Genomic DNA, 17,100 nt, shown 5'->3' with positions numbered 1-17,100 from the left:
GCAAAAATGGTTCAGTTGTTTCTCAGAACCTGCCTGGAGAAAAAGAAGTGGTTTGCTCGTGTTAAGGATGCTTAACTGTTTCGTTGGCGAGCTCTGGAGTCTCCAGGCTGTGGAGCCAGGCACTTGATATTTGGCCGGGGGCCACTCTGGAGTTAGGAAAGTGCCTCTTGCCAGCCTTGGGAAAATTTGCCCAGCTTGTGTGTCACTGAAACATCTCGGTTTGCACGTGCTCAGTGGAGACTAGTCAGAATACGGCAGCTAAATTCTCTGAAGACACTGCCTAAGTGATCATGCTCCATGCCAGGGGTGCAGAGGCTAAGCAAGACTTACCCTGCAATTGCTAGTGGCCTACCCTGTTCCGGGACACAGAAACGGCAAGCAGGGAGACTGTCTCTCCTGTTCTCTCAGTGCCCCCTGCTGGCTCCTGGAGGAGGCTGCAGCCTGACTGCAGTGACTGGGAGGGTAGTGGGGTCTGACAGGCTGGAAGGAACAGGGACAGAAGGCTCTGTGGCTTCGGTAGCACGCCCCTCAGAACGCGAGTGGGACCCGGGAGTCCATAGTCTCAACCCTCCTCTGCTCTCAGCAAACAACTGTGGAACCCACTGGCAAAGTGTGTCTCATCTCCCTCTAGTGTCTGAGCCTCACACTCAGCTTCTACTAGTGACTCTGTTAGCTCATGTGGAGAGCACCTGTGCTCTAAACCCTGCTGATGACCCAAGCTAGGGGGATCAATGAGGTGCCACAGGATTTAATCCTTGTTAGGGGGCTTATTCCTTCACCCTCTCACTTCCCTGGTCCTTCTCGCATGAACAGAGAGCAACAATACCCAAAGTCCGAAGGTGCAAACAATTCAATGTTTATTGGGATGAACTTCCAGCAAGCATGATTCCAGTTTCCTTCCTTAGTGTCCCCCTTCCCAGCTCTGACACCACAGAGCCTTGCCTGTGTCCCTGTTCCTGTTCCCATTCCCCGCCTTAGTAAAACATGATCCCAATTCCCCCACCCCAGTCCCTGTTCCCATTCCCTGCCCAGGGCCGCCCAGAGGATTCCGGGGGCCCGGGGTCTTCGGCGGCGGGGGGCCCTTCCGTTCCGGGACCCGCCGCCGAAGTGCCCCGAAGACCTGCGGCGGGAGCCCCCCGCCGCCGAATTACCGCCAAAGCGGGACCTGCCGCCCGGTCTTCGGCGGTAATTCGGTGGCGGGGGGGGGCCCACCGCGGGCCTTCGGGGCACTTCGGCGGCGGGTCCCGGAACAGAAGGGGCCCCCCGCCGCCGAAGACCGGGCTGCGCTTCGACGGCGGCGGGTCCCGCTTCTCCCCCCCCGCCCGGTTCCCCCCCGGCCTCCGCTTCTCCCCTGGCCCTGGCCGCCGCTTCTCCCGCCTGGCCCCGGCCCCGGCCGCCGCTTCTCCCGCCTGGCCCCGGCCCCGGCCCCCGCCTCTCCCCGGCCCCGGCCTCGGCCTCTTACCGAGCGCGTCGCCGGCCGGGCCTGAGCTCCGTCCCGCCAGAGCCCCGTGGTGAGGGGGCGGGGCTGGGAGCTCCACGCCGAGTGGAGGCAGCTGCCCCGCCCCCTCCCCACGCCGCTCTGAGCGGGGCGGGGCTCAGGCCCCGTTGGAGCTCCCAGCCCCGCCCCCTCACCACGCGGCTCGGATCGGGGCGGGGCTCAGGGGCTCGGCCGGAGTCTCGGCGCTTGATGCGCCGAGGCTCCAGGAGAGTGGCGGAGGCGGGAGCCTCCGCTCTTCTCTTGGGGGCCCCTGCGGAGCCCGGGGCCCGGGGCAAATTGCCCCCTTTGCCCCCCCCTCTGGGCGGCCCTGTCCCTGCCCCCCCTTACTTCCTGACTGACTGCAGCCTATATAGTAAAACTTGAGTTCTGCTTAGCTATACCTTAACCAATCATTTTACTGAAATTTAACTAACCAATCCTAACATGATTATTTAACCAATTATATCCCACCACCTTAACTGGTTTACAACCAACAAAATTAATTATACAGCAGACAGAAACACAGAATCAGACAGAGATTATACAGACAAAGAATAGGGAAGTGGAGACTACAGTGAGAGAACAACACAGAAATGAGGGTTTCACATCCCAGCTATTGATAAGTGAGTTCTTGCCAGACAGGATGCTATCAAACTAAGTTTCCTTTTACATCTTCTAGGGTCTTCCCTTTCTCTGGAGGTGACAGGAATATCAGGACAGGATTGTATTCCTAACAGCCCAATAGCACCTTATTTCAACGTGACTAGTTTGGAATGTGAGGATGTGACCCCACACTTCCCAGTTTATGGCTGGCCTCTGCTGCTTAGCTGAAGGCCTTAGCCTAAGAACCAGGCCTCAGACTGTCACAGTAAGAGAAGGCCCTTACACAGACAGACAGCGATTTTGATTCTTTCTTTTATATCTCTATAACTAGCTAAGTGATAAGAATACACCTACATTCTTAAAGTAGAGGCCTTTGCAGACAGGCCTGAATATCTATATCCTAACACTCCTATATCACACACATTCCAGCTTCTGCAACAACAGGTCCAGGAGTCCTACAGACCACGGTCTACATCACTACACGGCCCTGATTCATCCCCCAGCATCATTCATCCTGTGCAATGAATGGAGCCGAAAAAAGTATGTGATCCTGTAATGAAAAACTATTATCATGCATATGCATAAGTGGGATAAAATGAGGTTGAAAGGGGTAGTCTTCATTTTTGGCATTTCCTAACTTGTGTTTGAGTTAGGGTGACCAGATAGCAAGTTTGAAAAATCAGCATGGGGGTGGGGGGTAATAGGAGCCCATATAAAAAAAAAAGCCCCAAATATTGGGACTGTCCCTATAAAATTGGGACATCTGGTCACCTTACTTTGATTTGACATCCTGAATGCAATTTTTGTATGTAATAGTTTACATAAGAGACCAAATACCTAGATTCTATGTCACTGACTCCCTCCTCCAATGAGAAACTGACCTGTAAGGCCCTGCAATTTGCTGCAGCTTGGCAGACTGACAACGAGGAGTTTGCAGCTCCCACTACAGTGGCTCCCGGACCAGACAGCCGCCCTGCAAAATAAATGTTAAATGATACTAAGACCTTGCCCCGAGACAGGCCCAGTTACCAGACTCCTCCCCCTTCTTGCCTGGCCTCGCCTCCCTGCTCCCGTGCCAGGGCTGCCTGGTGATACTGGGTTTGACCGGCTGTTCCTGCTCCCTCTCTCTGACAGGGCAGGCAGGATTTAGACAGGCTGGCCTCCTACAGTAGGTAACGGCAGCTCTCCGAGGCCTAGGGTTGCCACCTTTCTAATTGCTGGCAAGCAGAGCCCCGAGGCCCTGCCTCACCCCTGCTGCCTGCAGGTAGGAGCCGGCCCCGGCTGAGCAGGGGCTGGCGCGGGTTAATGACCTGGCGCCTCCCCACACCTCACGGTAACTGGGCTTTTGGTTCAGGTGCCATTTACAATTTCCAGGTCCCTGAAAACCAGGCACCTGGCAACCCTAAAAGGCACCCGGACACAGAAGCCAAAACCTGGACCATCAGGGTTGCTACCCGCCCGGGTTTTACTCAGTCTATGCCTCTCTTTGGTACTGAGCTCAGCAAATACAAGATTGAACGTGGTCACCGCCAGCTCTCTACTACAAGGCTGACCCAAGCCCAGCTGTCTCTTCTCCCCTTTCCACTGAGGAGCTTGGGGCTGGCTTCTCCCTACAGGACAAGGAGTCCGTGTAGCTGGGCTCAGTGTCATAGGGAGCATGCGTGAGGCAGTGACAATGGTAGAGAGGCAACTGTGCCACTTTAGACCTAAGTTATGCAGTGAGGCCCCCAGGTAGGTGGCAGAACTACACCGACTTCCATGGCCATGTTAAAAGCCAGTTGGTAGGTTAAAAGGTGCTAATGTCAACTGTCTGGTGAGTCTGATCCAGAGGCAATCGCAGACCTTGAAATCAGTGGGATGCCAGCTAGAGCTTTGGCAAGTAGTACATTTATCAGAAAAGGGTTTGGTTACATCAAAACTATTTGCAAGTTTGGGTCAAATTTGGTGAATAGTTTCAGTCAGAAAAAAAAATGAAAAATTTTTTTTGAAATGTTTTGAATCAACAAAATATTTCTTTTTTTCATTTTAGCGAGAAAAACCTACAATCAGTTTTGGTCCAAAAATGAAACATTTTTTCAGACTTTTCAGTTCAGCGCTGAACTGGGGAAAAAAAAAAATCAGTGCACTCTCTCTAGTGCCAGCCACTCTTTCAGACTCAAGTGAAGGAGCAGCTAAGTATGCACCTAGGGAGGCGGTGGAATCTCCATCCTGAGAGGTTTTTAAGGCCCAGCTTGATAAAGCCCTGGCTGGGATGATTTAGTTGGGGTTGATCCTGCTTTGAGCAGAGGGTTGGACTAGATACCTCCTGAGGTCTCTTCCAACCCTGAGATTCTATGCATATGTTGTTGGGACAGCTACAACCAATGGGAGGGGGGGGGGCTGCCCAAGCCATACAGCAGATCGGAGCTAAGCCATGTAGGCTGAGCAGAAAACCTGGAGGAGCAGTTGTGAATATGACTGTGAGAGGAAACAGAGAGAGAGACTCTTGGGCACAGGACTCCCTGGAGTAGGAGACCTGGGGAATTTTGAAGGAACCTGCCTGCTGTTTTGTTCTACTGGAAACAGGACCATATCTCCAGAGGGAGAATCCAGCCCTGAAAGGTCAGTTCCTATGCTTAATCTATGGCATATCATAAATCCTCAGGTCTATCTGAGAGCATCAGAAACTTCTGTATTAACACTTAGAGCAGTGGTTTACAACCTGTGGTGTGCAGACCACTGGGGTCCACAAACTATGTCTAAGGGGTCTGTGAAAGGTTGTCGTTACCATAGAACAGTGGTTTTCAACCTGTGGTCTGCGGATAGGGTTGCCAGTTTTGGTTGGAGGTATTCCTGGAGGTTTCATCACATGACATCATCTCTAGTTAAAGATTAATCTGTAATTCCTGGAGACTCCAGGGCAATCCCAGAGGGTTGGCAACCCTATCTGATTGCCAAAGGAGCCGTGCTGCCATTCGAAATTTTGTACAGGTCCACAGATGAAAAAGGGTTGAAAACCACTGCCCTAGAATACTTTCTAGGTCCTGCATGCTAAAGGTTAATAACTTTGAGAGAATCCTGGGTGTTCCTCTTGATTGTAGTTAACCAGCAGAGGGAGCCCTTAGAATTGCCTGACTGTAACAAACATGAGCAGCTGTAAAACTTGTTTCACAAGTTCCAGCGTTTACTTAAAATTGTGTTCCAAGTGCGGTAGCCCTAACTATACACATGCCATTTTTAAAATATAGTCAGGGTTATAAATGACAGACTTCAACTAAAGCATCAATAAAGATCATAGAGACTGACCATGTAGTTCTCCCTAAATGATCATATTCTATATTTTTTGGTATATGACCAATTGACTAGGTCCTTAAATTCAATTTCTAGCCTGTTGATGTTGTGACAGTGCTTTTACAGCTGGCTACATTGGCAATGAGGCCTCTGAGTGTTACAAGCTTTTGTGTTGTTCCACTCATGTTTACTTGTTAGGCTGGAGTGAAGCCATCACTAGGTACAGCAGCGAGTCAGCCTGTTTGATCCCTTGTATCTGATGGCTGAGCTCAGAACATGGCTCTACCCAGAAAATCAACAACCACCACCCTCACCCACACAGAGCAGAATGCCTGCCTCGACATACAACAAAGGATGCATGGAACAGTTTGGTTTTTTTAAGTGTTACACCAACCATCTGATATAAAGACTAGTTCCTCTAGAGTGCTCAGGGATACTGTTCACAAGCTGCCTATCCCCTGCTGAAAACTACATTACACGGGGAATTAAGGATTGGCATTTACTTTTCAGGAATTTAGAGTGTAATAGAATATATTACAGGGATACTCTGTTCCAAAATACAGCACTATACAGGAAATTCAAGGTTAATGTTAAGCTTAAAAGAACTGCAAAGATGCTACAGAATAGAAGTCAACAGTGAAGGCAAGCAAACAACCTTAACTGTGCCCTGTAGGGATGCCATACAATGATCATAGAGTTATGATAATGCATTTTACTGTTTGTACTCCCAGCCAGTGTGGTTTATGATTTTTTTTTCTCACTGATGTTTCTACGGGACAGAGTTGAAATTGTTTGGGTACCTAAATTGGACATGTCCGGCCATGTGTGTGTGTGTGGTTTGTTTTTTTTTAAAGTCTTTGATTTTCCTGGTTTTACTGTCATGTAGTTTACCCTAAATTATTGATATATACTGCCAACCTCAATTTTATATTAATTACTTTATATCTGGGAGCTTCCTTTTAAATTAAAAGTTACATTTTATGAACACTGACAGGGTTTGCTGCCTGCCGGGGTGGTTCTTTGGCAGCCTGCCTCAGTTTCCCCTCAGGGTTTCTCAGTAACTCCACAAAGGCATGAGTCCAATAATATCCTTTCTTGGTGATGTCAGATGCTACCGGTGTGATGCTCTGCTCTGTTCAATGTTGATATCAGTTGGCTGCATGCATGTGTGTTCTCCCTGTGTGCTGCCCCGGCTCTGCAGATCGCTGGCACAGCAGATCTCGAGAGAGCCCCCAATGACCATAGACTCTAATAAGGTACGAAGGCACCCGGCCAGGTTCATTGTCAAACGAAGCACAGTAATAGTTTCCTATAGACCAGGGGTAGGCAACCTATGGCACGTATGCCGAAGGCGGCACATGATCTGATTTTCAGTGGCGCACTCACTGCCCAGGTCCTGGCCACCGGTCCGGGGGGCTCTGCATTTTAATTTAATTTTAAATGAAGCTTCTTAAACATTTTTAAAACCTCATTTACCTTACATACATACAACAATAGTTTAGTTATATATTATAGACTTATAGGAAGAGACCTTCTAAAAATGTTAAAATATATGACTGGCACGGGAAACCTTAAATCAGAGTGAATAAATGAAGAGTCGGCACAGCACTTCTGAAAGATTGCCGACCCCTGCTATAGACTCTACAGGACATACTACGAATATGTGCCCCCTGACAATGGATACAGCTCAGTCAGTGGCGGGACTTTCCACTGCCCCCTTGGCCAGACAAAGATGTTCACTCAGGGATGCATTCTTATACACGTTTCCAAACAGATTACTCATCACTCCTGACGCATTGAGGTACAACCCCTCTATTAGGGGGTTGCCTTCTCCTGGCACAGGTTGGTTCGAACAAACTATCCATCGTATTGGCCTTTCATACCATATTGTCTCCACCGTATTGTCCTTTCATATTGTCTATCCATCATATCATATTGTTCTTTTATACTGTCTTTAGGCTAGGTCTACCTGTTCTTTGTTATCTGTGTGGGATGTGTTCGCAGGGCTAGCTTTAGGCCGATTCCTGGGAATCGGGCCCTGCCTCTAAGAGGGCCCCGCACCTTAGGTGCCTTTTTAAAAAAAATTTTTATTCACCTAGTACCCGCGGTGGGGAGTCTGGGTCTTCGGTGGCATTTTGACGGCGGGGCGGGGAGTCCGCTCCGGGTCTTTGGCGGCATTTCGGCGACGGGGGCTCTTTCGGTGCTGCGGAAGTCCCGGAGCAGACCCCCACTCCTGCCGCAGAAGTGCCGCCGAAGCCCCGGGCCGCCGCCGGGTATTCGAATCGGGCCCCGCAGTTCATAAAGCCGGCCCTGTGTGTTCGTACCCAACTGTTCTGGTGCCATCTTGGCCCATGTTCATTTTATTAGTGATTAATACGTACTTCTAGCAGCCCTCTTCTTCCCAACTTCTGTGTGTGGGACCTGCCTCTGGCTCACAGCCCAGCTTTGCTTAGCAATGTCTTGACTATTACTCTAGTTCAGGCCTCAGGCCTCATACTGGGCCTCTGATACAAGATTTTATGTTTCAGGGTCTCATCTTACTACACTTGGGGTCTGGTTTATTAACATGAAACTCAACACACACACGAGTCTTCCAGCCCGGGCTCACACTGGGCTCAGGCCCTTCTCGCTGAGGTCTGTCTGTCTTTCAGTTCCAAGCTGGGCACAGTTTTTAGGCTCTGCTCAGGCTCTCCACTCAGTCCACCCTGGGCTCTTTCAAGCACCCCCTGCTGTTCATGGAGCAGCCACCCCTGCTCCTGGGCCTTCCTGCCTGGAGTGTTTCCCCTTCTTTATCTCTGCAGGAATTCCCAGGCTTTTCTACCTGGAATCTCTCAGGCTCAGTGTCCGCATAGTCCTCAAGGGCCTCTGCCCCAGCTTCCTCTTTCTTTGTAGCGCCCCCCCATGGGCATGGCTACGCTGCAATTAGACACCTGCAGCTGGCCCAATTCCAACTGTCTTAGGCTAAGAGGCTTGGGCTAAGGGGCTGTTTCACAGCCGGCAGTGTAGCCGTTTTACATCAGGCTGCAGCCTGAGCTCTGAGCCCTTCCCACCTCCAGGTCCTGGAGCCTGGGCCTGAAGCCAAACATCTGCACAGCAATTAAACAGCCCCTTAGCCCGAGCCCCATGAGCCTGAGTCAGATGGCACAGGCCAGCCGTGGGTTTTAATGTAGACGCACCCTATCGGGACCCATCCGGAGGCTGTTAATGAGACACAGGTGGGTTGGAACAGTTCTCTTTTAAAGGCCTCAGTCCAGCCTGTGACAAACATTGAGTAAGAAGCCACAGAGGATGTTGCCATGTGATAGTTCTGAAGAGCTGAAGTAGCATCCTTACATTTTTTCCCAATGGATAGCCAGATTCAGCTCGTGCTGCTTTACCCTATGCTGGAGCAGCCCAAAGCAGCCGGCGTATATATAAACTGGGCTGACAGCTGCTTTGCAATATCAGATCAGCACAAAGAAGTCAAAAAAAACAGGAGTACTTGTGGCACCTTAAAGACTAACAAATTTATTGTAGCATGAGCTTTCGTGAGCTAAAGCTCACTTCTTCGGATGCATAGAATGGAACACACAGACAGGAGATATTTATACATACAGAGAACATGAAAAGGTGGAAGTATGCATACCAACAGACAGAGTCTAATCAAATGAGTCTTTAAGGTGCCACAAGTACTCCTGTTTTTTTTTTTTTGCGGATACAGACTAACACGGCTGCTACTCTGAAACAAAGAAGTCAGAGTACATACTCACTTCCCCTTTTCCCTTCTGTCCTCCACATTCCCCTGTGCGCACACTCCCCCGCCCTACTTCATTGCTCCACATTCCCCTGCGCACACATCATTTTTTTCCTTCCTGCCTTCTTAGTCGGGTAGATAAAGCACAACAGGTGCTTTCTAAGAAAGAAATTTGTGACCAAGGCTAATTTTTCTCACATCTACAAGTATCAGAGGGGTAGCCATGCTAGTCTGGATTTGTAAAAGCAGCAAAGAGTCCTGTGGCACCTTATAGACTAACAGTCGTATTAGAGCATGAGCTTTCGTGGGGGAATACGTCCGACGAAGTGGTTATTCACCCACGAAAGCTCATGCTCTAATACGTCTGTTAGTCTATAAGGTGCCACAGGACTCTTTGCTGCTTTCACATCTACAAGTTTCTTAACACAAAATGTTGGGAGAAACTCACAAAGAAATGTCCCCTTTTAAAATGGCCATTATCATAGATTGCTCTCAAAGAAGGCCCTTGCCATCCATTGTTATTAATAGAGGTGAAAAGTATTAGCCCGGGGTGGGCAAACGTTTTGGCCCGAGGGCCACATCTGGGTATGGAAATTGTATGGCGGGCCATGAATGCTCACAAAATTGGGGATTGGGATGCAGGAGGGGGTGAGGGCTCTGGGGTGGGGCCGGGAATGAGGGTTGGGAGTGCAGGAGAGTGCTCCAGGCTGGGACTGAGGGGTTTGGAGGGTGGGAGGGGGATCAGGGCTGGGGCAGGGTTGGGGTGTGGGAGGGGGTCAGGGGTGCAGGATTTGGGCGGCACCTCAAGCAGTGCCCGGAAGCAGGGGCATGTCCCCTTTCCAGCTCCTATGCAGGGGTGTGGCCAGGCGGCTCTGCGCGCTGCCCCGTCCGCAGGCACCATCCCTGCAGCTCTCATTAGCCGTGGTTCCCAGCCAGTGGGAGCTGTGGGGATGGCGCTTGGGGCGGGGGCAGCGAGCAGAGCCCTCTGGCTGCCCCTATGCATAGGAGCTCGAGGAGGGACATGCTGCTGCTTCCGGGAGCCACGGCAAATGCAGAGCGGGGCAAGCCCCCAACCCTGTTCCCTGGTGGGAGCTCGAGGGCCAGATTAAAACATCTAAAGGGCCAGATGTGGCCCCCAGGCTGTAGTTTGCCCACCACTGTATTAGCCCCCGTGCTTTCAGGAGACAAAGAACACTTAAAAGAGGAGGTAAGATCACTATCTTTGCTAAGAGCAGTGTCTCACTTCAATCCCACTGAAAACAGGACACAGCAGACATTTTGAGTGAAAGCAAATCTGCACAAGTTTCACCAAAAGCATTCTCAGCCTCTGCTGGAGGAGAAGCTTTCAGCCATGAAAAGTAATAAGTGGTGATTCTTAAACCGTATTCTTTTCCAGAACACGCCACTCTACAAAGCCCAGATCTATTTTGCTCCGTATTGTGTATTTAGAGAAAATGTAAATAGGGAGCATTTGGGACAAAAATCTAAAACCCACAAGGTACTAAGTTTCTGAAGTGACTTTTTGATGAAATTTAACTCCCACTGAATATTTACCTATAGAGTCTGAAAGTTTTCTGTCCTCAAGGAGTGCTAGATATTTGGAATAGATATGCTGTATTTATACAGGATAGTAAAGTAATTTAGTTCTTGCTTTAAGTGTGAAACTCAACAGAGTCACAGCTAGTATCTCTATAATACACTTAAAACTTTTCAAATGAAAGAAGCATTCTAGGGCCTTACCTAGGGTTTTGGGGGGAGGGAGGGTTGGACTTATTTCTTAGCGTTTTCCTCCCTACTTCAACCAGCATTTCTAGTCCCAGGAATGTTTTTTCACTACTAAGTGAAAGACAGAAGAGGTTGTATTTTGTAGGACTGCAGGTGCTGCTCCTTTCCCAGCATGCTTTGTGCTAAAAATATTTGATTAGTGGGGCTCATTTTTTGTGGAATGGGATTGTGCTTTGGAACTGCTCTGTCTTTTTTCACAGCTAAGGAAAGGGTTTTTTTATATGGGATTTATTTATTTTTCTGTTGGGAGTGGGGGCAGGAAAGGGAGCCCTGATATTTTTCATAATAGTTATTACTCTAGAGCTCAGATATACCAGGGATTCAATCCAATTTGTTAAAATAATCTTTTAGGGGTTTTTTCCATCCCCTTTTGTGGTTTTTTTATACTCCTCAGTGACTGTTGGCTTGGTCATGGAGCCAGAAAATTGCCAAAAAATATGTAATAGCATCTTGTAATATTTGTTAAGAGCCTATTAGACTAGAATTTTATTGTATACAGCACCATTTGTATTCTAGGGGCCAAACTTTGCACTTCTCTCTATTTTGTGGAAATGCTCAGCTTTCACTACTGTGAACAAATGATGTCTATCAAGGCATAATTATTTAACAAGGACCCCATTTGGCTTCCCCTGAAGTTCCTCATAGTAGCTCCCACAAAAGCTCTGAAGTACACCTGGTCAGAAAACAGAGTTTCTGGCTTGTGAAATTTTTAGATTTTGGACAATTTTTTTTGTCCCAAATCAGGATGAAAAGACAAAACTTCAAAAAAAAATCCCCAAAATTAAAAAATTCAGGTCAATTGAAATGTTTTGTTTGGAGTTTTACCCTTAATTCTTAACATATAAAAGAAAAGAAAATTTTAAATAAAAATCAAATCTTTTGATTCAAAAAATATTTAAATGGGACTTCTAATTTTTTTTAAATAGACTTTTGTGAAAATTATAAGATTTTTGTGAACATTTCCAGTTTTGTCAAAATGGTATTTTCCAACCAGCTCTACTCTGTGCTAAGAGTCCTGTTCACTTTAATGGTGTGCTATTAGGAGCACTGTGCTTGCAGGGACCTGTTTTGTATATGCAAAATTTGCACAGAAGTGTGAAAAAACCACCCCCTGACTTACAAAAGTTTCACTGACAAAAGCACCAGTGTGGATCGTGCTATGTCGGCGAGAAAGACGTTCTCCTGCCGACATAGCTACTGCCGGTTGTTAGGGGTGGTTTAATTATGCCGGCAGGAGAACTCTGTCCTATTGGCATAGAATGGTTACATGAGAGACCTTACAGTGGCAGAGCTGGAGTGGTACAGATGTGCGATTCTAAGGTCTGTAGAGTAGATATGTCAGTAAAAAAAAAAACCCAACCCAACTGTTCTTGATCTCCTTCTCAATAATCCCTTTCTTTTTCTCCTTTTTATGTCCCATTTTGTAACAACTCTTCCTCCAGATAAAGATGGCCACAGCCACAAGCACAAATTAAAAGCTGGGAGCCGGGACAGAAAAATGACAGCAAGTTATCCAGCTGGAGTTTAAAATTCCTTAAAGGAATATAAATAAGTTTCACATTCTAAGAACTGCCCAGTTCCATTAATATGCCTCATACTAGCCTCAATGGTCTAATCTTGGCCCCTAAAAAATGAAATGCATCTCATTTGCAGATTCATTGAGTAGTAGCAGCCGTAAGTTACAAAAATCTCAAATAGATGAATTCTAGCATTGTTCAGACCGACAGGGAGGGTTTATGGAATTGATATGAAAGATATCTGAGCTAAATCTTGAACCATATAGGCCTGCAAAGACGGTAGATGTGGAACTGATTGTTTGTAAAAACAAATGCAAATTACAATAGCAAAATCAGCAGAGTTAGTCATTCAGATGGGTATTTCACTATATTATACTGATACAATACTAATAAAAAGCAAAAACTGTGTGAAAGACAATTATTAAGATGTTAAACTAATGCTCTGAAAATCCATCTCTACATTTCCACAAGGAGCATGCCATCACTTGCATTTTTAGACAAACTCATTTGCTACTGAAAGATTATCGGTAAAGTCCAGTTTCTTTGTATGTAAATTGATAACCCAGGCACAGCCATTTCATAGACCTGGGGAGGCTTAGATTTCATAGAATCATAGAGGATTAGGGTTGGGAGAGGCCTCAGGAGGTCATCTAGTCCAACCCTCTGCTCAAAGCAGGACCAACCCTGCACTTTCAGAGAAATGGATAACGTTGGTAGAACACAACATGTACCCACATACTTCCCGCTCCAGAAGCAGTGTGAATTCCAGCAGAAGCTTCCATTGCCTCCTGAGATGCAAGTTTGCCACAGTGCAAGGGGGGTGCTTTCTGGTGGTAATAAATCAAGCTCTGTTCAGTTTTCTCACAGTAGAACAGGTTTCCTTAAAGCACTGGGTGACCGACCTGAAGGGCATTGGGAATCTTGTTCACGCACATCCACCAAACGTTTGGCACTGAAAATCAGACAGGGACCTAACAAAGGTGGTGCGTGGGGGGATGTGCAAGGTTGTACCAAAAATGTTGTGGGGGAGGGGAGGAATTCCTCCTGTCTTCCCCCTTTACTTGCGCATGGACTAGTAGGAGGATGGTTCTATATAGCAGAGCCCATCAATTTCACGCTCAAAAAGGCCCAGAGAGTTGCTATGGTCCCAGTCCGGCACACACAGATGCTTGTGAGCAGTCCTTTGAAGTCAATGGGAGCTGCTGAGTGCTCATCACCCTTGACAGGCTGTTTGAGATGCTCAGGCATGGGTTTAGAAGACTAATTTCAGCTACCCATCTTTTATTATCTTAAGCAAAATGTCTCCTCTCCCAGAGCCTGAGCCTCACTGTGTCCGCGATAATTGACTCCAGCTAGCCCAGGAGCAAGGGTTACATGTAAAAGTGTTATAAGGTAATGAGGATTCTGTCACTGTGTCCTCCAGAGCTTTGATGTCTCTTGTATTGGAACTGTAGAGGGGACGGTATAACGTTAGCTCTTTGTAACTTGGCTTTGGTTTACAATTTTACCCTATCCTGATTTTCTTCAGCATGGCTTGCAAAAATCATGCTGCTTTCGCTCACCTAAATGGCAAGTATCTCGGCTTTGATTTGCAGATTTCATGCCTAAAATCAGGCACATATGGGCACCAAACGGGAGCTGATCCCAGCTGTAAAAAACATACTGTGGCCCAGCCCAGAATGTTATTTCCCCTCTGGAACTTAAATTACCAATGTGGATTAAACTTTAAAACTGCAGCAAGTTCCTTCAGCTGCCTAAGCTTCCAGAATTCTGATTTCCCTACTTCTGCCCCTGATTAATTTACATCACAATCAGCCAGTTAAGGACATTTTGACGAGTGAGGTGATGCTAATTTGGAAGTGAAAGGCCCTATAAACCTACCCAGCTTTAGTTAGGTTCAAGATCAAGATTAATGTAGACAACAACCATTAGAAAACTAATCACCAAGGCCCTGATTGAGGGAAAGCACTTAAACATGTGCTGAAGTCCCATATTATGTAAGTGCTTTGCTAAATAAGGGTGTCTTCCGGGTTTAATTTTACAGCCAACAACCTCTCTAGTGAGAGGATATTACTAAGAGTTGATCAAGAAAACGCCAGACTATCTAACACAACATAATTGAATAACATATGTACCAGGGTATGAATCACTAATATATTATAAAATGGAGTGGCTGTTTGGAACATAACAGTGAACAAAAAATAATTGGACATTTCTGTTGTGAAATGTACCTTACTGGGTTGCTCCTTGCAGAGAATTGTCCTTTATTCTGTAAGTGGCAGGTCTGGGCGAGAGGAGGAATCTACTAAATCAAATGTTCTCAAACTTTTTATAGCATGGGCCACATTTTGATTTCTCATAGACCCCCATTGGTGATCGTGAACATTTCTATGGCAAGTACATTCATTCTTGACTTGGAAAAAACACTTCAGCAACTGGAAAACAGAGTTAGTAGCATCATGGCTCCATGGATTCCTAGCTCTGTGGCCTGCAGACCCAGGTTCAGAACCACTGTACTGGTCTGGGAGGGACTGGATGAGTCCCAGGGAAGCTTTTCACTTTTTGGTGAACTGCAAACCCAGTAGGGAATCACAACCCTAACACCACTCATTTGTTCCATTATATTTTAGTGAAAATGGCTTGGAACTAATTTGGGATAATTAGTCTGGGCCCCCCAGCTCAGATTTGATGCACAACAAAACTAATTTCTGTCTAAAGAAAATGTAAGAGGCTTCCTGCTCTGAATCGAGGTAATTTTACTAGCAGTGGCCTCTCCTGCTAGGAGGGGAAAAGAGTTTTAAAATGTCCTAAAAATCCTCACTCCTGTGCCTCAATCCTATGTCCTAAAAAATCCTCAATCCTATAGCCTATGGAGCAGCTTTAATAGGATAGTGGGTGCCCTGACTTGAAATGAAATTTTTTCTTAGGTCTACAACCTCTCATGACCCCCACTTTAAGCACTGGAGCTGAGGCTCCCAAATACATAAACGGTCCTGCTATCTCCCTGAAAGAGACAGTGCTTCCATCCTGCTCTCCACCTCTTTGTTTATTCTAATCAAATCTGTAGGAAAATGAAGAACACCTTATGACTGAGGACCTTCCACACCACAGTTAGGACTAAGAGGGTCTGAACAGCAGTGCGCACCAAAGTGCTGTGTGGACACTGCAGCTGTAAACTTAAAGGGCCTTACTTTGCACTAATAGAGTCCTCTTCCAAGAGGTGTGCCAGCGAGCCTGGTCTGAAACACCAATAAACTCAGGTGATAGGGTTGTGTGTGTGGACAGGAGGGGAGGTAGGGGCAACACTTGAGTAAGAGCCGACGGTAACTCTGCAGTGAAGACAGACCCTAAATAACGTAGGTGGGCAAGTCTTCCTGACTTTAAAAAAGAATTGTGCTCCGAATTGACGTAGGCACATAAGAAAATCACAACTGTCTAGCATTTGGATCAAGATTCATGTCGGTGACATTCTCCAAGGGAGACAGGATGCGCACGAGATTTATATTTGTTTGCAGTATTGTCGTAGCTGTGATGGTTCCAGGGTATTGAAGAGACAAGGTAGGTGAGGCTATATCTTTATTGGAGCCAGGGCCGGCTCCAGAGCCCAGCGGGGCAAGCACCCGCCTGGGGCGGCCCTTTCCCGGGGGGGCGGCAGGCTGGGCCGGCGGACCTGCCGCAGTCATGCCTGCGGGAGGTCCACCGGAGCCCCGGGAGCAGCGGACCTGCCGCAGGCATGACTGCTCAACCGGAGCCGCCGGACCAGCGAACCGCCCGCAGCTGCGGGAGGTCCAGCCGAGCCGCCCGACCAGCGGACCCTCCGCAGTCATGCCCGCGGGAGGTCCGCTGCTCCCGCGGCTCGGGGGCGCCTCCCGCGCATGACTGCTTGGGGCGGCCAAATTTGTAGAGCCGCCCCTGATTGGAGCAACTTCTCTTTCACCAACAGAAGTTGGTCCAATAAAAATATTGCTCCAGCTGCCTTGTCTCTCTAAGATGGATGTTTATCGGCCTTGGATAATTATATATTCTGAGAACAGTGAATACAAATGTAATAAAGTCAAGTCAACAGCTGCAAGCTTGTTGGAATGGTGATCTTTTGCTCCTTGCACTGACGCTATTTTTAATGTTTGCACTTTTGAAAATGAAAAGCTTTGAACAGGAGGGGATGTAGACCTGGGAGCCAGCCACACACAAATGTAAGTGGGAAAAGTGAAACTCGGCCTTACTTAAATTGGAAAAGGCCTGCCCCTCACAGACACATAACAAAACATCTTGTGCAAGTTACGTGATGCACAAGATCTCCTTCCAGGCACCATAACCGTCCTAGTTACAGTAGAACACTTAAAAACGGGTGGGTAGGAAATAACCATCTTGACAACCCCAAGCATTAAAAAAAAAAAAAAACACCCCCCTTTCTTCCACCCCTCCCTCCCAAAAATCTCAAGAGTGGCTTAAAAATCATGACATTTTAAAGAACTATAAAATATGGTTGATTTCATAATTTCCTTGTGATGTCTAAGCTTTTAGGGTGCACTTGGTTCATTTTCAAGCTTTTTTTTTTTTTTTTAATTGAAAGCTTGAGATTCTCAAGTAGTCACTAGATTCTGTGATCTACAGATATAACATCACTGTTGTGGGACTTGTGATAAAACTGTGTGAGCTGACCACACTGTGATCACTTCCCATATGCTTGGCTTCCCGATGCCCTAGGCTTTGTC

This window comes from Mauremys mutica, chromosome 6 (assembly GCF_020497125.1).
Source record: "Mauremys mutica isolate MM-2020 ecotype Southern chromosome 6, ASM2049712v1, whole genome shotgun sequence".
NCBI lineage: Eukaryota > Metazoa > Chordata > Testudines > Geoemydidae > Mauremys > Mauremys mutica.
The sequence above is the reverse complement of the archived record's forward strand: the minus strand, read 5'-3'. Positions refer to the sequence as shown.